Source organism: Erinaceus europaeus, chromosome 13, assembly GCF_950295315.1.
Source record: "Erinaceus europaeus chromosome 13, mEriEur2.1, whole genome shotgun sequence".
Classification (NCBI taxonomy): Eukaryota; Metazoa; Chordata; class Mammalia; order Eulipotyphla; family Erinaceidae; genus Erinaceus; species Erinaceus europaeus.
In genome coordinates this window covers 80,650,472-80,676,689 of record NC_080174.1, presented here as the reverse complement: position 1 = coordinate 80,676,689, position 26,218 = coordinate 80,650,472, and the positions used below count along the sequence as shown (strand labels likewise).

Here is a 26,218-nt window from a genome sequence, read left to right as displayed (position 1 = left end):
TTAAAAGAATTGCTTTAAAAAAAAGACAAGGATCAATCCCCTGGAGAGGAATTGCAGGGTCATAGGGTGGGTCCACTTCTAGCCTTCTGAGAGGTCTCCAGACTGCTCTCTGGATTGAACCAACTGACATTCCCACCAGCAGTGCAGAAGGGTTCCTTTGACCCCACAACCTCTCCAGAATTTGTTGCTGCTATCTTTTCTGATATATGACATTCTCACAGGAGTGAGGTGGTATCTCTTTGTTGTCTTTATTTGCATTTCTCTGACAATCAATGACTTGGAACATTTTTTCATATATTTGTCAGCCTTTTTGGATCTCTTCTCTGGTGAATATCCTGTTCATATCCTCTCTCCATTTTTGGATGGGGTCATTTGGGTTTTTTCTGTTGTTGTTGAGTTTAGCGAACTCTTTATATATTTTGGTGATTAGCCTCTTGTCTGATGTATGGCATGTGAAGGTCTTCTCCCATTCTGTGAGGGGACTTTTCATTTGCGTGATAGTTTTGCTGTGCAGAAGCTTTATAATTTGATGTAGTCCCATTGGTTTATTTTTGTTTTAGTATTCTTTGTAATTGGATTTGTTTCACTGAAGATGTCTTTAAAATTTATGCGGAAAAGAGTTCCGCCAATATTTTCCTCTAAGTAGCTGATAGTTTCTGGTCTAACATCCAAGTCCTCGATCCACTTGGAATTTACTTTTGTATTTGGTGAAATATAGTTGTTCAGTTTCATTCTTCTGCATGTTTCAACCCATTTTTTCCAACACCATTTGTTGAAGAGACTCTGCTTTCCCCATGTAATAGTCTGGGCACCTTTGTCAAAGATTAGGTGTCCATAGGTGTGGGGGGTTACTTCTGGGCTCTCAATTCTATTCCACCAGTCAGTGTGTCTATTCATGTTCCAGTACCAAGCAGTTTTGATTACAATGGCCCTTTATTTATTTATTTATATTTATTTCCCTTTTGTTGCCCTTGTTGTTTTTCATTGTTGTAGTTATTATTGTTGTTGTTATTGATGTCATCATTGTTAGATGAGACAGAGAGAAATGAAGAGAGGAAGGGAAGACAGAGAGGGGGACAGAAAGACAGACACCTGCAGACCTGCTTCACCGCCTGTGAAGCGACCTCCTTGCAGGTAGGGAGCTGGGAGCTTGAACCCGGATCCTTATGCTGCAGGTCCTTGCACTTTGCGCCACGTGAACTTAACCTGCTGCACTACCGCCTGACTGCCATTACAATGGCCCTATAATACAATTTGAGATCTGAGAGAGTGATGCTTCCAGTTCTGTTTTTTCTTCTCAAGATTTTTTTGACAATTCTTGATCTTTTCTGGTTCCAGATAAACATTTGTAGCTTTTGTTCCATTCTCCTAAAGAATGTGGTTGGGATCTTGATGGGGATAGCATTAAATTTGTAGATGGCTAGTAAAAAAATATTATAGCAAAATATCTCAATGAATTTCATAAGAGAACAGCTGGGATTTCTCTAAAGAAAGAAACATGACTATCTCTGAAGGTTGGTGATTACACATGGATAACTAGAACAGGGGAGGGAAAGACTTAACCAGAGGGGTCAAGTGGTGGTGCACCTTGAATGCAAAATGTTACAGTGTGCAAGGACCCAGGTTCAAGACCCCAGCCCCCACCTGCAGGGGGAAAGCTTTGTGAGTGGTGAAGCAGTGTTGCAGGTGTCTCTATGTCTCTCTCCTTCTCTATCACGTTCTCCCCTCTCAATTTCTGGCTGTCTCTATTCAATAAATAAATATAATTTTTAAAAAACTTTTAAAGAGAGAGAGACTCAACCAGAAACACAGTGCTGCATTGCTGTGGGTGCCATTATCTGTAATTGTTTCCAATCCAAGCAGCAGATTTAAAGAGTCCATATGGAACCACTCAGAAACTGATTGGCTTAAGAAAAGGAGCTTGGGACTGCTGTTTGGAGTTGTAGCAGCTAGAGGCTCTTAGTCCCAGAGGACTATAAAGGGAAACCATGGAACGCAGCACTGTACCCTTGTGACAGCAGGGAAGCCAAACAAACTCTAACGTGTCCTAGCTGCCATTGAGACCCTGGCAAACGGAATTAGACTGCCCTGTGGCATCCGCATCATGTGTGTTTTTGCTTTCCCTCTGAGCAATATTTTTTTAGCTAGTTAAGTGTCTAAAATGTCTCAACCTGTAACTACGTGGAAAAACTCCAGTTTGTACTCTCATTTTCCTTATTTAAAGTGTTGAGTGAAACTAACATTAGGAACATTCTTATCAGAAAAGCCATCCTGCCTGATCCACTGAATAAGAAGATTCAGGAGCTTTTGGAGTGACACTAGAGTGTATAAAGGGAGCCTTGACTTAAGTGAGCTTTGAGCCTGTGGCTCTGGGTGAACCAGTCTGAACAGTATGACCTTTCTCTTTGCGGCTATCAATTGGCTAAGTCCTCAAGTATGAAGTTACTGAAGAGTTTAGTAGACTAATCTCCTTGTTTCCGTGTGTGTGTGTGTGTTGTTGTTGTTGTTGTTGTTGTTGTTACTGCTGCTGCTGCTGTCGTTTTGTTTTGATTTTTACTGAGTCAAGATAGGTCATGTCTTTATTTTGCTTCCAGGGTTACTGCTGGGGCTGGGTGCCTGCACTATGAATCCACTGCTCCTAGCAGCCATTTTTTTTTCCATTTTGTTGTTGTTGTTGTTATTGTTATTGCTATTGCTTTGCTGTTGTTATTGTTGCATAGGACATAGAGAAATCAAGAGAGGAGGGGAAGACAAGAGGGAGAGAGAAAGACAGACACCTGCAGATTTGCTTCAACGCCTGTGAAGTGACCCCTCCCTGCAGGTGGGGAGCAGGGGCTCCAACTGGGATCCTTACGCTGGTCTCTGTGCTTTGTGCCATGTGCACTTAGCCCCGGTGCACCACCACCCAGCCCCCAACAGGATATGTTTAATAAGCAAATTTCATGTCATTTTGAAACATTTTCTCATTATAAGATAAATATTCTACTGAAAGTTGCTTCTCCCCATTTAAACACAAGTCTAATCCTTCCTCAACATACAAGTGAAAGTCACAGCATTTTTATATACTAAAAACAATGCAAGGTTCTTTGCATCAGAAACAATCCTGCTTGAATCCACTTAACTCATATAAATATTTAGCAAGGTCAGCAAAGATGCTGTGAAAGTTTTTCCTTTCAATTATTTCTTAAGGTCAGTAATCTAAAAATCACTAATAGCATGATGTATTTCTACAGCAAGAGATAACTACATAAATAAAGCTATAGCAAAAAAAATTAATTCACACTGTCTTGTTCATGTGTTCTTTTTAAAAATTTTTTATTATCTTTATTTATTTATATTGGATAGAGACAGCCAGAAATCAAGAGGGAAGGGGGGGAGTGGTAGAGAGGGAAAAAGATAGACATTTGCAACACTTCTTCACCATGTGCAAAGCTTTCCCCCTGCAGGTGGGGACAAGGGGCTCAAACACATGTCCCTGCACGTTGAAACGTGTGCACTCAACCAGGTGTACCACCGTCCAGCCCCTACATGTTTTTAAGTAGTTAAGAAAACCCGGAAATCTTAAAGGTCTCCATTGAAAAGAAAATGTAACCAAAGAGCTAAGACCAGGCATGACCCAACCACCAGCAGAGAAAAAGGAACTCTATCAGAGAAGGGGGGGGGGGGAAGATGATGGGGGAAGGATAAAGTCAAGTTTTGGCAGAGCTCTTGCATTTATAAAGGAAAAGCCTGGGATTTCAGAGATTAGGAATTGGGTACAGCTTGCTCTATAGTTATTGGGAATTATTTCAGAAGGTCTTTCTGTTCGTGAGAAGTATGGGGCACAGGATAGAAAAGGGAAAGATAGGCAAGCCAGCGGGGGGACTAGAAGAACTCTTAAAAACAAGTTTGTTGACTACCAGATGGTTTCACTCATCTGTGGAATCTACAGATCTGATTCACATGAACTTGCCAAAAAAAAAAAAAAAAAGAAGGAGAAGAAGAAGAAGCAAACTGTTTCTAAGACTTGCGGGAACCCTGGTGGTTATCTTTGAGAGGTAAGAGGATGAGACAGAATTTTGGTGGTGAGTATAATTGTATATATTGTAATCCTACAATTGTTGTATACATTGTATAGTTGTATACATTGTAATCCTACAATCTTGGAACATACTATTAGTAACAAATAAAAACTAAATTAAAAATAAAACAAGTTTGTTGAGCTGAGAAGATAGTATAATGGTTATGCAAAAAGGCTTTCATGTCTGAGACACCAAAGTTCCCAGGTCACAGCTGAGCAGTGCTCAGGAAAAAGAGAGGGAAAAAAATTAATTTTGTGGGTACAGTTTGCGGCTGAGTTTGAAGGCATGGGGTCCTGAGTTTGATGCCTGGCATCCCATGTGCTGAATACTGGAGTGATCCTCTGGATCACTCTCTCTCCTGCTCTCCTTCTCACTCGCTTGCTCTATCTCTCTCCATATATATAGAGAGAGTGTTGGTAAATAAATAAAATTCTTTTTTTATGGTTTTTTTAATATATTTTTATTGTATTTATTTATTGGATAGAGACATCCAGAAATCAAAAGGGAAGGGGATGATAGAGAGAGAGAGAGAGAGAGAGAGAGAGAGAGAGAGGCACCTGCAGCCCTGCTCCACCACTCAGAAAGCTTTCCCCCTGCAGGTGGTGACCGGGGGCTTGAACCCGGGTCCTTGCACATTGTAATACATGCGCTTAACCAGGTGCTCCACCACGGGCCCCAATAAAATTCTTTTTTAAAAAAAAGTATAGTTTTGTCTAAATTTTCTTTAATCTATCATTATTGCTACATCTTTCATTTGTCTTACCAAATCTTGGTTTGTGACATATACCAGAGCCTTTGACAATCTTATATTTATATTTATATACATCTATGGATGTTTGCATATAGATGAGAAAAAAAAAGAGTTAGAATTCTTTTGAAGTCAATGCCAAAGTGAAACAAAATAACCAGCTATGACATCGGGGCCTGGAGAGGTTACTCAGTGAGGAAAAGTTTGCCTCACATGCATGCACTTCACAGACTGACCTCCAGCTTTGCATAAAATGGTAAAGTGACTCTCTGGTCTCTCTTGATGATATAGGGGAAATTAATTTTTATAAGAAGGCAGAATAAAAAAAATAAGAAACGCAAGGTCAGATTCAAAAATGACTCCAAGTTTATGGTCTCTGAGAATTTGCACACATGTTGGGGAAAAATAAATAGAGAATGAGATGTTCTGAGATTAATCTTAGGGAGATGTCAAGAGGCAAAGATGCATCAGATAATACTTGTGTTATATAATCATTCACATTCTTTTTTAAAAATATGTATTATTATTAATACTATTATTATTGATTTAATAATGATCAGCAAGACTATAGGATAAGAATTCCACACAGTTCCACCACCAGAGCTTCACATCCCATCCCCTCCATTGGAAGCTTTCCTATTCTTTATCCCTCTAGAGTATGGACCCAGGGTCATTATGGGGTGCTGAAGGTGGGAGGTCTGGCTTCCGTAATTGCTTCTCTGCTGAACATGGATGTTGGCAGGTTGATCCACACTGCCAGTATGTCTCTAACTTTCCCTAGTGGGGCTGGGCTCTGAAGAGATGGAGTTCAAGGACACATTGGTGAGGCTGTCTGCCCAGGGAAGTCAGGTTGACATCACGACCTGATGGACCTTGGTAGCTGAAAAGCATTAAGATATAAAGCAGAACAAATTGTTTAATAATCAGGAATCTATAGGTAAGAATATAGCAGATGAGAATCGGGGTCTTCATGTTGGAAGGATCTAGGAAACTTTTTTAGGTCTATTCCAAGGGGCCCATGACTTTACTAATTTTTGCCTGAGCCCAACAGCCAACGTGCAGATGGGTTAAAGGTATTGTCTGGGGAGACAGTGTCAGAGTTGGAAATAAGACTAGAAAGCTGGATCAGGGCAGAGGGTAGCTTCCAAATATGGGAAAATTATGTAAATACCGTTAACTATAAACCCCACTGATCTGATCTAGAGCCCATATACAGCACAGAAGCCTATGTAACCTCTGCATCCCTGTAGGTCTGAGCCCATATTCCATGGTAATAGCTAAGAACATTCTAGGCTGCATCCAATTTAGGACCAGTCTTCAGAGTATGTTGACGAAGCCTCCCTTCGGAGAGTGGGGCAGTCTCTACCATTGTTGTTTAACCTTGAGGGCAACGTCCTGTAGAGGCCCACAGAAGGGTCCATCATGTTCCTGATGGAGATGAGCAGTGATGGTGGAGAGAGGGATCCACTAGGCACATTATGTCTGTGTGGGAATCCCAGGCTTCCCTGACTAGGGCCCCGGATGATGGGGTAGCCTGGTAGTCAGCTCTGTCTTATAGTGATGCTGGGGACTGAGCCCAGGATCTTTGGTACCTCAGGCATGAAAGTTGCATTACCATTATGCATAATATGGCTCTTCCCAAATTTCAAGTTCTAAATGCCCAACTAACTGGGTATAGGTCATTTTGATTATAGAAAATTAATTTATTCTACACATGAACTTGCAAAAAAAAATTAAGTGGCCATGCAACCTCTCAGACTCTGTGAGGACTATCTATGGTGGTTATCACTGGGGTAGGTGGGGGTGGAGAGCTCATGGTCACAGAACTTTGATTGTGGAACTATATCCCTGTAATTTTGTAAGCCGTTATTCAATCACTAATTTAAAAAAACAGGACAACAAGAAAACAAGTTTATTCTATAAATAAGCTAATAAAATTTGGCATGAGTAAGTAGATATGATTAATGATGAGACAAAAAACAGAGAGGCATGAAAATGAGGAATACCTCATGTTCAAATCATGGTAGAAAGAGGATTCTCTGAGGGAAATTGTAAAAAATAAGAAGAAATTTGTAGACAGACTTGGGTAGAGAAAATCCAAGATAAAACCATTCTATATTGAGTCTATACCCAATTCTATATAGGAATAAAAATGAATTAATACCATTTTATTATTTCCCTCTACAAGCAGATACATAATTTGTAAATACAGTTAGAAACGGTAATTACAGAAAACATCGCACATGGTCTTTAATATTTAATTAGTCTCCCCAGTGGAAATCAACCACGTAGAAAAGAAATGCTCTCTCAATAGGTTAATATTAATTACTTAACAGCCCTGACATTGCTATTTATGGAATACTTATGAAGCAAGCATTCATGAAGTGGAAGCATGTTCATCTGTCTACTGGGAGGCTTACAACATTTTTCAAAGTGTCAAATTCACTTTGTGCTCTGCCTCTTTATGTTGTGAAAATTTGAAATTACTGTTGATTTGAAGGCTCTTCAAAAGGCTCTTTTTTTATCCCTAGCTGAGAAAAAAAATTAGAACAGATTAATATGGTATTCGTTAAGTATGTCATTTTTCAATCTTGCGAAAGGAAGATGATAACCATGTGAGGAAAATAAATCTTACACAGTGGGAGAAGGAGAGGTAACAACATCAGCACATGACAGTCAAATAACACAAAAATTAAACAAAAAAACTTTTGAAGTTAGCAACCAGTACTAAGAGGAACTAGAGGAGGAAGGTGAGTAACGAATATAATTCTAAGAATGTCTGAAAAGATGTCTCATTTATAAAGTAACTTTTTTCAAAACTACGAGTGTGTGGTACCTATGATTATAGCTCCAGTGCCTGGTCATCATTCATTCATTCATTCACTTATTCATTCACCCAGCAATGTACCTTGAATATCTATTTTGTCCTACCATAACAGGGTGTTAGAGACTATAAGAAGGCGGGGGAGCAGGAGGTGGCATACACTATTAATACATATATTACCATGCACAAAGGCCTGGGCAGGGGGCACTTCACAAGCCATGAAGCAGGTCTATAGGTGTCTCTCTTTTTCTCTCTTACCTTCTCAATTTCTCTCTGTCCTATCAAATGTAATAGAAAGAAGGAGGAGGAGAAGGAGAAGAAGATAGCCACCAGGAACAGTGTTAGTTCCTGGTGGCTATCTTTGTAGTGTTAGCACCAAGCCTCAGCGATAACCCTGGTTACAATAATATATATACACATATATACATATATATAATGAGAAAGTTCAATCTTTGTCTTAGGGCTTCAAAATCCAGTTGCAGGGCATAGGGCAACAATTGCAGTTCTCTGTGCTGAGCAAACCGAAGAGAGAAATATAGGTACAACTAGGACTCCTAACTGGGAAAATGGTTCATAGGATTTCTTTGCATGATGCCCCAGGTTCAGTCCCAGGCACTGCATATGCCTGAGTGGTGCTCTGCTTCTCTCTTTCTCATAAAATAAATGTATTTTTTAAAAAAGCAGGAACCCCATGAATATATTTGGTCCATACTCCCAGAGGGATAAAGCATAGGAAACCTTCCAGTGAAGAAGAAGATGGGATATGGAACTCTGGTGGTGGGAATTGTATGGAATTATACCCCTCTTATCCCATAATCTTGTTGATGATCATTAAATCACAAAAAAAAAAAAAAAACAGGACTTTTTAGGTAAGAAGTGATCACTTTAATATACAACTATATATTGAAAAAAATTAATGTGTAATTCAAAATATTTTCCTTCCCTAGCACCTAAAAATCCCTTTACCCAATCATGTCACAGGAGCTTGTGTGTAATAGTAAAAGATATGCTAATCTCCAAGCCAGTTCCAATTCCGGCTCTGCCTCTAGCAGCCCTGAAATCCCCAGCAAGTCCGACAAAGCCTTAGAGTCTCAGTGGCCTCTTCTGTTGAATCAATGCATTTGTCCTGATGATCTACAAGCTACTTGCTGAGTTTGACAGTCTAAGAAGCCTCATTTAAAATGCAAATGTTCTACTCAAAGAGTGACTGCATGAAGTCAATGGAACTTTATTGTGCATTAGTTAATTAGATTTGGTAGTCAGTCACCTTGCAGAGTCCTGAGAAAAAGGGACTCAGGTAGGATTCATCTCAAATATGGGACAATGTATCCCCCATATTTGATTTAGGTAGGAACAGGAGATCTTGGCAAATGGAGGCAGAGAAAAGCACTCAGTCTAGAGGGAATATGTCAGGAGAAAAGTAGAACCACTTTTTTTTTTTAACATATTACAGCAAAATTGTGGGGGGTTTTTCCCACCTTTATCTTTAGAATAAAATGTAAGCTTAAAACATGTTAAGGTGATCAAAGACTGTAGTCACTCTAGATGATATAAGGACTTAGGGCAACTGGTTGAAAAGGGTTTCTTAGAAATATATACTGGGGGCTTATTCGTGTTACATTTGAATGAACCACTCTTAGTGGGACTGAATATTTATTTAAAATGAAATATGCATACAAATTAGTTTCTGCCAATTAATACACTCACAAAATTTTAGAAGACAGCTATGGAACTGAGGCTATCTTCTTATTCCTCTTTCTGTTAAAAGTCAAGCAAAGTCATGGAAATATGTGTCATTGAAAAGCAGTTTTGGGGGACGGGCAGTGGTGCACCTGGCTAAGTGCAGATAGTACTATGCACAAGGACCAGGGTTCAAGACCCCGCTCCCCTCTTGCAGCAGGGACATTTCACAATTGGTAAATCAGGTCTTCGGGTGTCTATCTCTCTCTCTCTGCCCCCCTTCTCAATTTCTCTCTGTCCTATAAAATAATATGGGGGAGGGGAGTGGCTACCAGAAGCAGTACATTCTTAGTGCTGGCAATAACCCAGGAGGTGAAAGAAAGAAAGGAAGGAAGGAAGGAAGGAAGGAAGGAAGGAAGGAAGGAAGGAAGGAAAGAAAGAAAGAAAGAAAGAAAGAAAGAAAGAAAGAAAGAAAGAAAGAAAGAAAGAAAGAAACCACAACAAGGCTACAACAACAAGGGCAACAAAAGGGGGGAAAAGTGGCCTCCAGGAGCAGTAGATTCATGATGCAGTCACTGAGCCCCAGCAATAACCCTGGAGGCGAAAGAAAGAAAGAAAGAAAGAAAGAAAGAAAGAAAGAAAGAAAGAAAGAAAGAAAGAAAGAAAAGGAGAGAAGGGAAAAGAAAAGGAAAGAAAAAGGAAAGGAAAAGAAGAGAAAAAGGAAAAGAAAAGAAAAAGAAAAACAGGTTGGGGGACAAGAGGGGCTGTGCAATGGGCAATATTCAAGGGTAGGCAGTGATGGCCTCACTCAGTGTTTGGTCACACCTACACGCGTGTAAAGTTTCAGTGGTGACAGAAGAAGTAGCTTCCTGTATGAGTACCGCGGGCTAACCGATTGCGCCACTGGAGCTCCAAGAAGTAGCTTCCTAACGACAACAACCCAGTCTCTGAATAGCATCTATGATGATTTAGATTTTACTTAATAGTAACAGTGATAGTTTCCTGATTCCAATCATTTCCTTTTTTTTTTTAATGTACTTTTCTTTCTTTCTTTTTTTAAGTCAAATCCAGCAGTGGTGGTGGGGCTGTTTACCAACTTTAATGACACTAGCGTTAATAGTTTTTCTGATAACCCACTACCTTTGGACCAGCCTTTGATGCACTTGTCCAAATCACTTTATTGGAAGAAACAAAGATTTCTAAGCCGGTAGCAATCATGTTAGTATAATTTCTTACCTTCTACTAATAGGCAGCTACACACCACACCTACCACCAATTTAAGCCTGCCTCTGCCATTGTGTTCTGGTCCCCCAACACCCTCTCAACCCCTTTTAGAGTTCTTGACTCTGTTACAATAGGTCACAGCTAGTCTAAGTCTCCCACTGTGTTTACCCTTTCTGTAACATTCACCTATGAATGAAATTACCTGACTTATCCCACTTAATGTCATTCTTTTCAGGTCTGTACAAGCTGTGACAAAAGAGAAAATGTCATCATTTCTTAAAGTTGAGTAGTACTTCATTGTAGATACATACCACAACTTTTATAACCATTCATCTGCTGTTCTACATTTAGTCCAGTCATTTCTTAAAACACTGAGTGTCCTTGATAATGTACTTTAAAAAACAATGAAGGTGTTTCTATCTCCTATAGCCATCCTTAATTAAGCCCAAATATAGCTTGTGATATTGGAAGTAGCTATAGACAACTGACCCTCACCAAGGATCTAGGTGTGGTTACATAATTGGGCTAGATTTGAAGGCAGAGATGATTCCGTTTCCATTAAAAAGTGAAAATTGGCGGTCCATATTGCTGCAAATAAAGTCATTTAAATTATTAGATTTTTTTTTGAAAGACCTAGATTATTTGCCCTCCGAAGGAAAGCCCTTGGTGGAAAGGGGCAGGTAAAGATATGGGCTAGGGTAGACATTTCTGAAAGTGGAGAGTTTTAAGAAAGGAGTCATATGCTCAAGTCTTTACAATTCTGCAAATTCTGAGTACTTTGACTTGGCATTAACGCACAGAAGCTAGAGACCCCAAGTTCAATGCCTGGTACTGTCATATGCCAGAGCTGAGCAATGTTCTGATATTTTCCCCCCTACCCTTACCTCCCACCCCCAAAAAAGAAGAAGCACTTCAATCTTTAAAAAACTATTTAAGCTGGTGACAAAATTATAGGCTTGGAAAGTTTCTGTAACCATCATCAATCTCCGATCTCTTAGAGTCAGGGGGTGAGGTGTGCGTGACTTGTCCTAAAGTAGTTACCCAGGGTTGGTCCTATGAGCTCTGAATTAGAGATTAAATTAAGTTAATAGCAACACCAGGTCTTTGGGTCTCAAACTGATGTTGACAAGGAAGGAGTGGATTGTCAAGAAGTAAGGTGAGACTGTCTGGGCAAGTTCAAATGAATATGAGATTCTGGATCTTCCTATCTGCTGAGCCTCACCTGCTAGAAGAAGCAATTCTTCATCTCTATCCAATAAAGCTGGTACAACCTTGTGAGGATACCCTAAAATAGCCTTATCTGAGGGATTTACTTTCAGAAAGAGGCCAGTTTGCCTCACATTTCACCTGAATAATTTTCATTTTATTTCAGCCTACAAAAACAGTTATGTCCCATGTACCCTCAGAGGAGACAAGTAAAAAGAGTTTGCCTATTTAAATACTTGCAATTTCCTTCCTATTTATGTATTTACAAACCTGGGGGCTGGGCAGGGCTACATCCTGTGAAGCATACATGCTGTTATCCACAAGGATCTGGGTTCAAGCCTGCAGCTCCCCCCTGCAGCTGGGAAGCTTCATGAGTAGTGAATCAGTGTCATGGTTGTCTCTCTTCCTCTTTTCCTCTCTATCTTCCCTTCCTATCTCGATTTCTCTCTGTCCTATCAAATAAAATAAAGATTAAGAAAAGAAAAAGGAAAAAAAATAGAAACCTAGGAAGTAAGTATAATAATGGGTTCAGGATGGATGGGTTACAGCAGTGAGAAGCAATTACTTTTTTCACAAGAGATTTTTTAAGTTTAGCAATCTAATTCAAGAGAATATTTCTTTATGCTCAAGTGATCCATTGAAATCTGATTTCAACAGAGAGGCCTGTCCCCATTCAAGGTTGGAATGTGAAAATGTCCTTGATGTAATGTATAAGAGATTTAACACACAAACACACACACACACACACACACACACACACACACACACCTTAGGAGACGATATTGCTGAAGGGAAATTATTATATATGAGCTGCTCCTCTTAACAGTCTGTGTTTACCAAGAGGGTCCCAAGACTCTTCCCTTCACTGAGACTCAGAGAAGTGAATATGAGTTCGAAGCATCAGCACTCTGAAAATGCTGTAGTACCTACCCGCCCACCCTCTGTGAGAGATGCTGCTACTGAACTAGGAATTGAATGCAGTGCTCCTGATAGGATTCGAGAGAGCAAAGGCCAGATGGTAACACAAACTGGTGGCCACATAAACAGCATGAAGGCAATGACAGTGTGAATGGTTTGACCCTCAAGAATGAGATTACTTATCATGGAATTCCTAAGATTGAAGCAGATAAGCAGCCTAAAAGTCAAGTAGGAAAAAAAAATCTGGAAAATTGAGAAACTGATGTGAGTTTCTTTAAAAATAACAACAACAGGGAGTCGGGCAGTAGCGCAGCCGGTTAAGCGCAGGTGGCGCAAAGCACAAGGACGGGCAGAAGGATCCCGGTTTGAACCCCGGCTCCCCACCTGCAGGGGAGTCGCTTCACAGGCGGTGAAGCAGGTCTGCAGGTGTCTGTCTTTCTCTCCTCCTCTCTGTCTTCCCCTCCTCTCTCCATTTCTCTCTGTCCTATCCAACAACGACAACAACAACAATAACTACAACAATAAAACAACAAGGGCAACAAAAGGGAATAAATAAATAAAATAAATATTTAAAAAAAATTTTTTAATAAATAAATAAAAAATAAAAATAACAACAACAAAGGCTCCTTACTCAGAAACTGTTCTGTGATGGCTCAGCTAACCCACTGACAATAGAAACCTGGTCCCCAGGAGATAGGACCCTCTGAAACTGTCAACTCTTTCTTTACTTCCTTAGGAAAAACAAAGTCATTTGTCACAGTCACCATGCTCTAGGTCAAAGGGAAATACCCATTTACTGGGCCCAGATTCTTGGCTAACATCAACCTTTAGTGACAACAAAAAACAAGTGTGACCCTCTAGTAAGAGTTAGAATTTGGACAGTCAAGTAATACATGCAGTTTTGACCAGAACCCATCTTGCAAAGACCAAGAAGGTCCACGAACCCATTCGGTGGTTATTGTCCTAGTCCAAAATTCAAACTTGTCATAACATTTTGGGAAGTGGGATAATCTATATCCATTCCATTATCATGAAGCAAAGTGACAAGAGAAGTGAATCAAAAGCTGTGTCACACAACTGTGGTGGTGATCTTTGGGAGGTGGAAGGGTGGGGATACGATCTTTGGCAGTGAGTGTGGTGTGAAACTATAATCTTACAGTCTTGTGATCTACTACTAATCACAAGTTAAAAAAAAAATGAAGCAAGAAACAGTATCAAATCTCTAAGTGATACAGGAAAATCGCATTGAAAGTCTTGAAAAAAAAAGGAAATGGTGGTAACTGTCTTGGATCTTGCTGAATTCTTACACAAAAATATACAGAAAAAACTGGCGCATGACCAGTATTTACAATAAAACTAGATGGGAAGATATTGCCACGACTCCCAGACTACAAATAAGCAGGGGAGAAAAGAACAAGTACAGTAATAAGATCTTCATGTTATTGGTATCTGTGTTTGAGTTTCAACAAATGGACTTAAACTCCCTGAAAAAGGTAACAGATGCTGACTAAAAGTGTAGGAGGCCAATTTGAGAAAAGCAACAGAAACTCCAGTAATGGGTAAGTGTAAGGAGTTAGGAGTCAGGCCTAATGAAAAAGGGGGGGTGGGGCTGACATTATTCAATCTCCCTGAACTCTTGAATTTAAACTGTCAGAACTCTCTTTCAAGGCAGAAAGAACCCCAGAAGAGGAAACTTCTGCCAGTCTGCCAGTACAATTAAACTTGAGCAGGGTAAGAGCAACAGGGATCAATGCAAAAGAAGGTATCAGAGTGTAGGTGGGGCAGAGAGCCAGAAAAACCACATAAAACCAGTCACCATGTTTATTAAACACTACATACAAACAACAGAGGAGAGACCACCATAAGGAAAATTTATCGAAAACAAGTCTCCTTTTAAACATGGCTCCATAAAATCCAACTTTACATCCAAAAATGAGTAACAAGCAAAAAAAAGTATTAAGACCAAATCTCATAAAAATTTACCATTAAAAAAAGAAGAAGAAGCAGAATAATACCCCTGTAAACAATGAAATCATGCCTGAAAGACTCACAAAGACTAATAAAACTGTAATATACGATCTGAAAGTAAGCTTAAAGGTATTAGGAGACTGGGACCAGGTGGTGGCACACCTGGTTGAGCACATATGTTACAATGCACAAGGACCCAGGTTTGAGACTCTGGGTCCCACCTGCAGGCGACCAGCTTCACTAGTGGTCACGAAGTGCTGAAGGTGTCTCTCTAACTCTCTCACTCTCTTCCCCTTTCCTATCAATTCCAGACTGTCTCTATCCAATAAATAAATAAAGATAATGGAAAAATTTTTTAAAAGATATAAGGAAACTCATATAATATAGAAGAAAATACTATTAGAGTACAGCTAGGAAAAATTCCAAAGTGGTATGATAGGTCCCAAGGAAAATTGTTAAAAGAAGGGGCTAGCAAGGGCCAGAGGAATGTACCTGAGCCTAGAACCTCTCTGACACCATAACCTGAACTAACAAAACCATTTCCACCAGGGACAGGGAGGGGCAACAATTAGTTCTCACTGGAACAGAAATGTGTTCAAAGTCTGATCTTACCTTCTTTAACTGCAGGAAAGTATCACCGCCATACTATACCGTAAACAAATAATAATTAGGAGCCCAGTAAGCCAGCACAGTGGATAAAATGTTGAAGTCTCAAGCCTAATGACCTGAGTTCCTCCTCTGGCATTGCATGTGCCATTATATTATAATTTTTATATTATAATATACATAAATATATAATTTTATATTGTATATTTAATTCTATCTCCCTTCCCACTCCCTCTCACTAGTTAATAAACAAAATTAAATCTTTAAAAATACAAAGAAATAGGGAGTTGGGCTGTAGCACAGAGGGTTAAGCGCAGGTGGCGCAAAGCACAAGGACCGGCATAAGGATCCCGGTTCGAACCCCGGCTCCCCACCTGCAGGGGAGTCGCTTCACAGGCGGTGAAGCAGGTCTGCAGGTGTCTGTCTTTCTCTCCTCCTCTCTGTCTTCCCCTCCTCTCTCCATTTCTCTCTGTCCTATCCAACAACGACAACAACAATAATAGCTACAACAATAAAATAAAAAAAAACAAGGGCAACAAAAGGGAATAAATAAATAAAAATTAAAAATAAAAATAATAATAAAATACAAAGAAATAAATCTTAAAGAAAACAAAATAATCAGTTGTTCCGCCAGCCTGTACAGAGGTAGAGTGCTGAACTTGTATATATGAAGTCTGAAATCCAATTTCAGGATTGCACACACCAGAGTGATACTTGATGCTCCGGTTCTCTCTTCCTTTCCCTCCTTCTCCTCCACCTGCTCTTCTTCCTCCTTCATCTTCCTCTTCCTTTCCTTCTTCTTCTTCTTCTCACTCCTGCTCTCCCTCCTTCCTTTACTTATGCTAATAAATAAAATAGATCTTTAAAAAATAAAAATAAATCAGATATTGATCTTTTGGGAGAGATATTCAAAATAAGAAGGCAAGGTATAAAGTACCATTTAAAAAATTTCTACAAGCAGTCTGGAGAACTCTCAGAAGGCTAGAAGTGGACTTACCCTATGACCTGGAAATCCCTCTCCTGGGGATATATCCTAAGGAACCCAACACACCCATCCAAATGGCTTTGTGTAGACCTATGTTCATAGAAGCACAATTTATAATAGCCAAAATCTGGAAGCAACCCAGGTGTCTGACAACAGAAGAGTGCCTGAGCAAATTGTGGTCTATAAACACAGTGGAATACTACTCAGCTACTAAAAATGGTGATTTCACCATTTTCAGCCCATCTTGGAAGGAGCTTGAAAGAATCATGGTAATTGAGATAAGTCAGAAAAAGAAGGATGAATATGGGATGATCTCACTCACAGACAGAAGTTGAAACACAAGATCAAAAGAGGAAACACTAAGCACAACTTGGAATGGAGCTGGTGTATTGCACCAAAGTAAAAGGTTCTGGAGTGGGGGATAAGGTTCAGGTACTGGGACATGATGGCAGAGGACCTAGTAGGGGTTATATGTTATGCATGTACAAACTATTGTATAAACTGTTGACTGTGAAGCATTAATCCCCCAATAAAGAAATAAAATTTTAAAAGTTACTGAGCCATGATACTACTTTAGAAAATACACAATATTGTTAAAACTCAAATTGCCACCCAGAGAGAGAAGAGGAAAAAAAGAAGGACATTCGGAAGTAGCAATAGGTGGAGGTGTGACTTTGAAAGGAAGAGAAGGCAGAACCATAAGAAAAAATGGGCAAATACATCAAATTATAGATAATTATAGAAATGATGTGGTCTGGGAGGTGGCACAGCAGATAAAACATTGGACCCTCAAGCGTGAGGTCCAGAGTTCAATCCCTGGCAACACATGTACCAACGTGATATCTGTCTCTCTCTCTCTCTCTCCTCCTATCTTTCTCATTAGTAAATAAATAAAATCTTATTAAAAAATGAAAGAAAGAAAGAATAGTCAACCCATATCTGTGACCATAGGAGAACTACTGCAGTTTCCAGTGGAGGGGATAGGGGATAGAACTCTGGTTGGGGGTGGGGGGTGAGGGGTGGAATTATACCCCTGTTATCTCATAATTTTGTAAATCAATATAAAATCACTAATAAAATAAAATTTAAAAACTCAAATTGCACTTTCCACATACAAAATTTTATTGAAACACATTCAGGCCTGTTCACTTACATGCTGTTGTTTGTTTGTTTGTGTGTGTGTTTTTTCCACTACAGTGACAGAGTTGAATAGCTGTGCAAAGTTAAGAACCTTCTCTGTCCTTGTAAAGAAAATGTTTGCCAACCTGACTTCCCTGGGCAGTCAACCTCGCCAATATGTCCTGGAACCCCACCTCCCCAGAGCCCTACTCCACTAGCGAAAGATAGAAACAGGCTGGAGGTATGGATCGACCTGTCAATGCCTATGTCCAGGGGAGAAGCAATGACAGAAGACAGAACTCTACCTTCTGCACCCCATAATGATCTTTTGTCCATACTCCCAGAGGGATAAAGAATAGGGAAGCTTCCAATGAAGGGAATGGGATATGGAACTCTGGTGGTGGGAATTGTACGGAATCAAACCCCTCTTATACCACAATCTTGTCAATCATTATTAACTCACTAATAAAAAATCAGAACCAGGGGCCAGGCAGTAGCACAGCAGGTTAAGTGCACATGGCACAAAGCGCAAGGACCTGCATAAGGATGCTTGTTTGAGCCCCAGGCTTCCCACCTGCAGGGGGGGGGCTCACTTCACAGGCGGTGAAGCAGGTTTGCAGGTGTCTGTCTTTCTCTCCCAACCTCTGTCTTCTCCTTCTCTCTCGATTTCTCTCTGTCATATCCAACAACAGCAGCAGCAGCAGCAATGGCAACAATAACAATAATAACAAAAACAAAGGCAACAAAATGGAAAAATGGCCTCCAGGAGCAGTGGATTCATGGTGCAGGCACCAAACCCCAACGATAACCCTGGAGACAAAAAAAAAAAAAGTCAAAACTATATAATTGTAATAGGGCCGTTTCTACAGATTGATACTACATTTATTATAGTAAAGCATTTATTGTGATTGCAGAGGGAATTGTTGACTTAAATACTGATTCTAATGATAAAGCCTGACCTGTTTTTAGTGAAGCTATGTTTTAAAATCATAAACTGATGTTTATGAAGGAAACCAACTTTTCCCAGAGAGGAATTGCAAACTTCCTTGAAATAATTGTTTCATTAAATTAGAAACATTGATATAATTTTATTATTTAACTTCAGCACTCTAAAGTGCATGGTTCCATTTTATCTACTATTCATCTAGACTCACCACATGTTCATAACTGACTCCCCTTTATTTTCTGTTACACTCCAGAAATTCTTTATATTTAACTTTATTATAGGCAGGCAGAACCTGGTCCCTATTAGAGTGACAAAGACTGTTTCCCTAATTACTGGACATAGATAATACATTTATTCTGGCAGTTCCCATGCTACTCAGTCAGACAAGATTCAATAAAATAAAAGCTGATTTGCCAAAACTCAGATATTTGTTAAATGAAAAAAAAAATTAAAATGCTATGGGCACTTATTAGCATAAGTGCCTGCAGTCACATTCTATTTTTTGATGTCTCCAGCTTTCAGGGAGACTTCTTGCTGGAAGCTCTATTTAAAAATTACAGAGGGATTACCATACCCTCATATCTACCTGATAGACAAAAAACAAGAAAGGCAAGTGGGCCATTTTAGAAATCACAACTTTTAACCTAATTGCTATTTCCAAAGTAAACCTAATGGTACTGCAAAGAAGACGAACGTCTCTAATCTAATCTTGGCAGCGTTGTGATTTCAAACTGCTAAGCCACACGGTAGAGTCACTTCTCCTTTGTGAGGCTTGCTGATCTACCTTCAAAACGAACGTTCCCTGTGCCTTGGTTACGTACTGCTGACACTCCTGATTGATGAATTATTGTCAAGGACAAAATGAGACTCTTGTTTTTCACCAAAGTAATGTTTCCCCAGAAGAAATGCAGATTTAGCACGATGACATTTTTTGTTAACAAGGAGGACAGTCTAATACAAAAGATGAATACGATGATACCAGATTTGGGGATAACGGCAAGCTGACTTGAATCAAGGGTAAATAGATGCAAGTTTTCCAGATCTTAAAGTTGTCTTTTAAGGAAAAGGCCAGTGCTAACTGATTGTTTTTCAGAAGTTAAAATGGCACTCAGCCAATTGGGTTGGTTTTTTTTTTTGCCCTTTACAGAGATCATAAAAAGAGATACTTTGAACCCAACCAAAAATGTCACTCCTAGAGAAAATTATGTACGGATGCCTATGAGAACCACATTACATTAAAGTATTTTCTATTTTGTTTTAATCTCCCCACATATGAACAATTTTCTTTCTCTATGGATCCTTGTCATCTCATCTAGAATGTAGACCAGGAAATGTTAGTGAGTTTATTTCAACAAATGAAATGATTTATATTTCACAGATAATTCTCAGAGATGAAATGTACATTCTCTTGACCCAAGTATGTTACCATTTCCTGGGGCTTAATTTACAAACCTCACATAGTATTTTCATAATAGTGGTCCATACTTAATCCTAAAAATCAGGAAAAGGGAGCACATAAAAAACAAAGATGTGGGGGCCAAGCAGTGACATACCTGTTTAAGCATACTCATTACAATGCACAAGGACTCAGTTTCAAGGGGAAACCCACCTGCCAGAGGAAAGCTTCACAAGCAGTGAAGCAGGGCTGCAAGTGTCTCTGTCTCTCTCCCTCTCTATCTCCCTAGCCCCTCTCAATTTCTCTCTGTCTCTTTCCAATAATAAGTACATAAAAATATTTTTTTTTTAAATGTGGGCCTGAGTAGTTGACTCAGTGGTAGGATATACATAGACTTTTATGTGTAGACATAGCATAATGGTTATGCAAAGAGACTCTCATGCCTGAGGCTCCAAAGTCCCAGGTTCAATTCCCTGTACCACCTAAAGCACGAGCTGAGCAGTGCACTGGAAAAAAATAAAATAAAATAAAATAAAGAGTATCAGTCAGAGAAAACTCCAACTGCTGTTGAGGGACAGGCATTCCAACATTTTTATTAGATGCCTGGCTGCAAATTCTGACACCATAGCATATGGGGAAGCTGTTTTCTAGTCTCTCTCAACAATGAAAGCAAGGCTTAATAAAGAAAGACAAAAGATTTGACAGAAATAGGAAAAGTAATTATGTTGTGTCGATTCTGAATGTTGCTTTTATTTTATTTACTTATTAATTTATTTGCCCCCCAGGGTTATCACTGGGGCTTGATGTTTACACCACAAATCGTCACTGCTGGCAGCCATTTTTTTCTTTTTTATTTATGATAGAGACAGAGAGAAATAGAAAGGGAGTGAGATGAGTAAGAGAAAGGGAGAGAGCAGAAGGCACTGAATCACTGCTCCCTCACTCGTGAAACTTCCCCTCCTTGCAGGTGAGGACCAGGATTGAGTCCAAGTCCTCAGACATGGTAATTTGTTAGCTCTACTGGGTTCAACAAGACCCAACCCACTCTGGTTTTCTATATTTGGAAGGTTTCATAATTTGTAATTGTCATCGTGAAGGAGAAAAGTTTAAGGAATTACTGGGTGCTCAAATAGTAACAGAAGACATGAAGAAAAATTGCTGTGCTTTCTTTCTTTTTCAGGGGTAGTAAGTTGAAGAAAACTCTGAACTGCTGTTGCTTTAGAAGGACAATGATCTAGAGGGTCCCTGAGAGCAATATTCCTATTCCACTGAAGGAGGTGAGCCAAGATACTTCTAAGCTCTAGAGAACCTTTAACACAGGAAGCTATTTATCATAACAAGCTTGGTTGATACTGTTCCCCATACTGAACCAATTAGGTTCGCCTATTTCGTCATACTTCATAACTTGGGATGATAGGTTTCCAAGTATGGTACAGTGTAGTAATTGAATTTTGATCAAACACACATGGCCCATAACCCAGTATGTGAAATTTTCAGAACAGTTCACAGCTTTTAAATATCCAGTCAACATGTTGCCAAAAGTACAGGATGTACTTGATGCAAGGGGAGAGGGGAGGGCCCAGTCTTGGTAGAGCTGTAAAACAAATATTTTTGTTCATGCGTTCTTCTTGGTTTTCAAATAGCAGTGGAGAAAGGCTGTGGGATATCATATCATAACTCCAGTCTTCCTCTTGCTTGCACCATGTGCATAAACATCATTGCAACTCATTTCTGATCACCCTTTTTTTTTTTTTATGTCCAGGGTAATCGCTGGGGCTTGGTGTCTGCACTATCACCCACTGTTCCTGGAGGTCATTTTTTTTTCCTTTTTGTTGCCCTTGTTGTTCATTGTTGTTCTCATTATTGTTGTTGTTATTGATGTCGTCGGTGTTGGATAGGACAGAGAGAAATGGAGAGCGGAGGGGAAGACAGAGAGGGGGCGAGAAAGACAGATATCTGCAGACCTGCTTCACTGCCCGTGAAGTGACCCCCCTCAGATAGAGAGCCAGGGGGGTTTGAACCGGGATCCTTATTCAGTTACTTGAGCTTTGTGCCATGTGAGCTTAACCCGAAGCGCTACCACTCGACCCTTCCACCAGTGTTTTCATATGGCAGGCCTCTTATACACGACCTACTATCATTTCTCACTACCCAGAGTATTCCTTGACGACCTATTCTAGCTCTTTTGAACAAAGGGATATGATCTTGTCCTTCAGTAATCAACTACGTATGAGGAGAAAGATCTAAATTCTTTTTTTTAATCAAAATTTTTAATTACAATCTGTGGTGATTGAATACGGAGGAAAAAATTCGGAGATGTGGGGGCCGGATGGTAGGGCAGTGGGTTAAGAGCGCATGGCACAAAGCGCAAGGACTGGCATCAGGACCCAGTTCAAGTCCCCGGCTTCCCACCTGCAAGGGTGTCACTTGGCAAGCGGTGAAGCAGGTCTGCAGGTGTCTAGCTTTCTCTCCCCTTCTCTGTCTTCCCCTCCGCTCTCCATTTCTCTCTGTCCTATCCAACAGCAACAGCACTGGCAACAACAACAAGGACAACAAGGGCAACAAAATGGTAAAAATAGCCTCCAAGAGCAGTGGATTCATAGTATAGGCACCGAGCCCCAGCGATAACCCTATAGGCAAAAGGAAAAGAAGAAGAAAGAAGAAAAAATACAGAGACATGATTTATTTGTTTGTTTGTTTGTTTATTTATTAGATGGAGAAAGAAAGAAATTAAGGGAGGAGACAGAGAGGGAAAGAGATAGAGAGACACCTGCAGCCCTGCTTCACCACTTAACAAGCTACCTCCCCGCAGGTGGGGACTAGGGGCTTGAACCAGGGGTCCTCGAGCACTGTAATGTGTGTGCTTAATCAGGTGTGGCACCACCTGTCCTCCAAGGCCCCATTTATTCAGGAGAAATGGAGTGAAGAAGAGAAGCAGACAACACGTCCCGAAGGAAGTACTATCACAGTCTACTTCTGAAAGATGAAAAGAGGTGCCAGAGATTGAATGAGTAGTCCCAGAGGAAGTAGTAAGCACACGGACACGTCTTAAAGTGTAACAGGTTTTGGCACGTGAGAAAGAAGGTGAAAAAGTCAAGGAGGGTGGAGTGGAGGCAGACCGCACAAGGCCATGTAACAGAATATGCTAAGTCTGGTCACTGAAAGATGGTTGGCCAGTGGCGTGAAACATAAGGACCGGCGTAAGGATCCCGGTTTGAGCCCCCGGCTCCCCACCTGCAGGGGAGTCGCTTCAGAAGCGGTGAAGCAGGTCTGCAGGTGTCTGTCTTTCTCTCCCCCTCTCTGCCTTCCCCTCCTCTCTCCATTCCTCGTTGTCCTATCCAACAACGACGACATCAATAACGACAACAATAATAACTATACAATAAAAACAACAAGGGCGGGAGTCGGGCTGTAGTGCAGCGGACTAAGCGCAGGTGGCGCAAAGTACAAAGACCGGCATAAGGATCCCGGTTCGAACCCCGGCTCCCCACCTGCAGGGGAGTCGCTTCACAGGCGGTGAAGCAGGTCTGCAGGTGTCTATCTTTCTCTCCTCCTCTCTGTCTTCCCCTCCCTCTCTCCATTTCTCTCTGTCCTATCCAACAACGACAACAACAATAATAACTACAACAATAAAACAACAAGGGCAACAAAAGGGAATAAAAAAAATATATAAATAAATAAAAATAATTTAAAAAAAAACAACAAGGGCAACAAAAGGGAATAAATAAATATAAAAAAGAAGAAGAAAGTTGGTAGGCCAGCGAGTGGCATGGTGAGAAGCAGATAAGACAAGAAGCAGATGTGTCCTGGGAGGTTAAGTCAGCAGCAGAGAGCAGGCCTTGCATCTGTGAAGCTATGGGTTTGATTCCCATCACTACATATAATGGCCCTCTCTCTCTCTCTCTCTCTCTGATATCTCTCTTTTTTTGTTCCCTTTCACCCCCCCCCCCGAATACACATACATAATTTAAAAGAGATGTAAGGGGTTGGAAAATATCATAGAGTACACACCTTGCTGTGTGAGGCCCTGGGTTTGAGTGCTGGTATTTGGAGCACCACGGGTAGCCCTGGGGGAGTTCCATGGATATGCAGCAGTGTCATGGAGTCTCTCGGCTCTTTCTACCTATCTCTTCCTCACTTGTCTGGAAAACAAAACAAAGCAAAGCACATCCAAAGAGTGAAAAAGTGGATCAGGAAAGCTACTCAGCAGAATCTCACAAGAAAGAAATCCTGAGTTTAGTCCCCAGTGCCTCATGCTACCATGAATAAGGGCCCAGGTTCAAGCCCTTGGTCCCCACCTTGGGGGGGAGGGGTTGGGGGGGAAGCTTCATGAATTGTGAAGCAGTCTGCAGGTGTCTATCTCTCCCTCTTTATCTCCCTCTCCTCTCTATTTCTCTCTGCCCTATCAAATAGAAAGGAAGGGAGGGAGGGAGAAAGGAAGGAAAGAAGGAAGGAAGGAAGAAAAAGAACAAAATGAAAACCTTTACCCATGTGTCAGTACTGCCATGTAAGCCATTGTTTCCATAATAAAATAATTTAGAAGAAAATAAAAGGAGAAGCAGAAGAAAGACTGGCTATAAAGACTTGGCAATGACTGGGTTGCAAGGAGACGGTATATAAAATGGCTAAGAACGGAACAGTGGCAGAGATGTAAAACAGTGAACAAATCTAAGAGAGATTTTGCAAAAGAAGTGAGGTGACCTAGTCACAGCTAGACTTGGAAAGTGAGAGAGAGGGAAGTCCCAATGCTATTTCCAGATTTCTAACTTTTCTTTCTCCAGTTTTTTTCTTTGTGATTAATAGTAGGTTACAGGATTGTAAGACTGAGGCACATACTTCCACATACCCACTGCCAACATCCAGATGTGTACAATGATCATCTTAATGAATAAATACAAGCAATTTGTTTTAAAAAACAGAAAGCAATAGGAGAACTATGTCTCCCTCATAGGCTCCTACATCTGCAGGAAGATTTTGCCCTCATTGACTTTTTTTAAAAATATTTATTTATTCCCTTTAGTTGTCCTTGTTGTTTTGTTGTTGTAGTTATTGTTGTTGTTATTGATGTTGGCGTTAGATAGGACAGAGAGAAATGGAGAGAGGAGGGGAAGACAGAGAGGGTGAGAGAAAGATAGACACCTGCAGACCTGCTTCACTGCCTGTGAAGCATCTCCCCTGAAGGTGGGGAGCCAGGGGCTAGAACCAGGTTCCTTACGCAGGTCCTTGCGCTTTGTGCCACATGCACTTAACCCGCTGCCCTACTGCCTAACTCCCATCCTCATTGACTTTTCTAAAGATTTTTTTTAATGTTTATTTATTTATTTCCTTTTTGTTACCCTTGTTGTTTTTATTTTTGTTGTAGTTATTATTGTTGATGTGATCATTGTTGGATAGGACAGAGAGAAATGGAGAGAGGAGGGGAAGACAAAGAGGGAGTGAGAAAGATAGACACCTGCAGACTTTTATGGAAGTAGACACATTCATCAGTGCTGGGGATACAGAAATTTCTCATGAGCAAGCACCCACCTATGTACTTCCTCACCAGAAAGAGAAGGGGACCTCATGGTCCAGGAGGTGGTGCAGTGGATAAAGCATTGGACTCTTGAGAATGAGTTTCTGAGTTCAATCCCTGGCAGCACATGTACCAGAGTAATGCCTGGTTCTTTCTCTTTCTCCTATCTCTCTCATAAATAAATTTTTCAAATCTTCTTAAAAGAAAAGAGAAAGATATCTCGGAGGCATGAAAATAAAACTTTGACACAAGCTTTAAAATTGTATCTTCATCTACAAGATTCTAGCCTTTAGGTTCATGATTAGTCAACAATTTGTTCAGCTTTGTATGTTAACTCTCTTTTCAGCCACCAGGTTCCAGGTGCTACCACGATGCCAACCAGACTTCCCTGGACAAACGACCCCACCAATGTGTCCTGGAGCTTTGATTCCCCAGAGCCCCACCCCACGAGGGAAAGAGAGACAGGCTGGGAGTATGGATTGACCTGTCAACGCCCATGTTCAGCGGGGAAGCAATTACAGAAGCCAGACCTTCCACCTTCTGCACCCCACAATGACCTTGGGTCCATGCTCTCAGAGGGTTAAAGAATAGGAAGGCTATAAGGGGAGGGGATGGGATACAGAGTTCTGGTGGTGGGAATTGTGTGGAGTTGTACCCCTCTTATCCTATATTTTTTGTCAGTGTTTCCTTTTTTTAATATTTATTTATTTTCTCTTTGTTGCTTTGTTGTTTTTCATTGTTGTAGTTGTTGTTATTGATATCGACGTTGTTAGATAGGACAGAGAGAAATGGAGAGAGAAGGGGAAGACAGAGAGGGGGAGAGAAAGATAGACACCTGCAGACCTGCTTCACCGCCTGTGAAGCATCTTCCCTGCAGGTGGGGAGCCGGGGACTCAAACCAGGATCCTTACGGGTCCTTTCGCTTTGCACCACATGCACTTAGCCTGCTAAGCTACTGCCCGACTCTCTTGTTTCCTTTTTATAAATAAATTTTTTTAAATTAAAATAAAATTTTATCTCTAGTT

At 40.5% G+C, this 26,218-nt stretch overlaps 1 long non-coding RNA gene across 1 annotated transcript; it reads left to right on the top strand.

The window, feature by feature from the left end:
- Window positions 1–3,773: 3,773 nt before the first annotated feature.
- LOC132542561 (uncharacterized) lies at window positions 3,774–26,218 on the top strand. The gene is made up of 3 exons (XR_009553559.1): window positions 3,774–4,037; window positions 20,862–20,958; window positions 25,540–26,218. It is a non-coding gene; the product is annotated as an uncharacterized LOC132542561 (long non-coding RNA).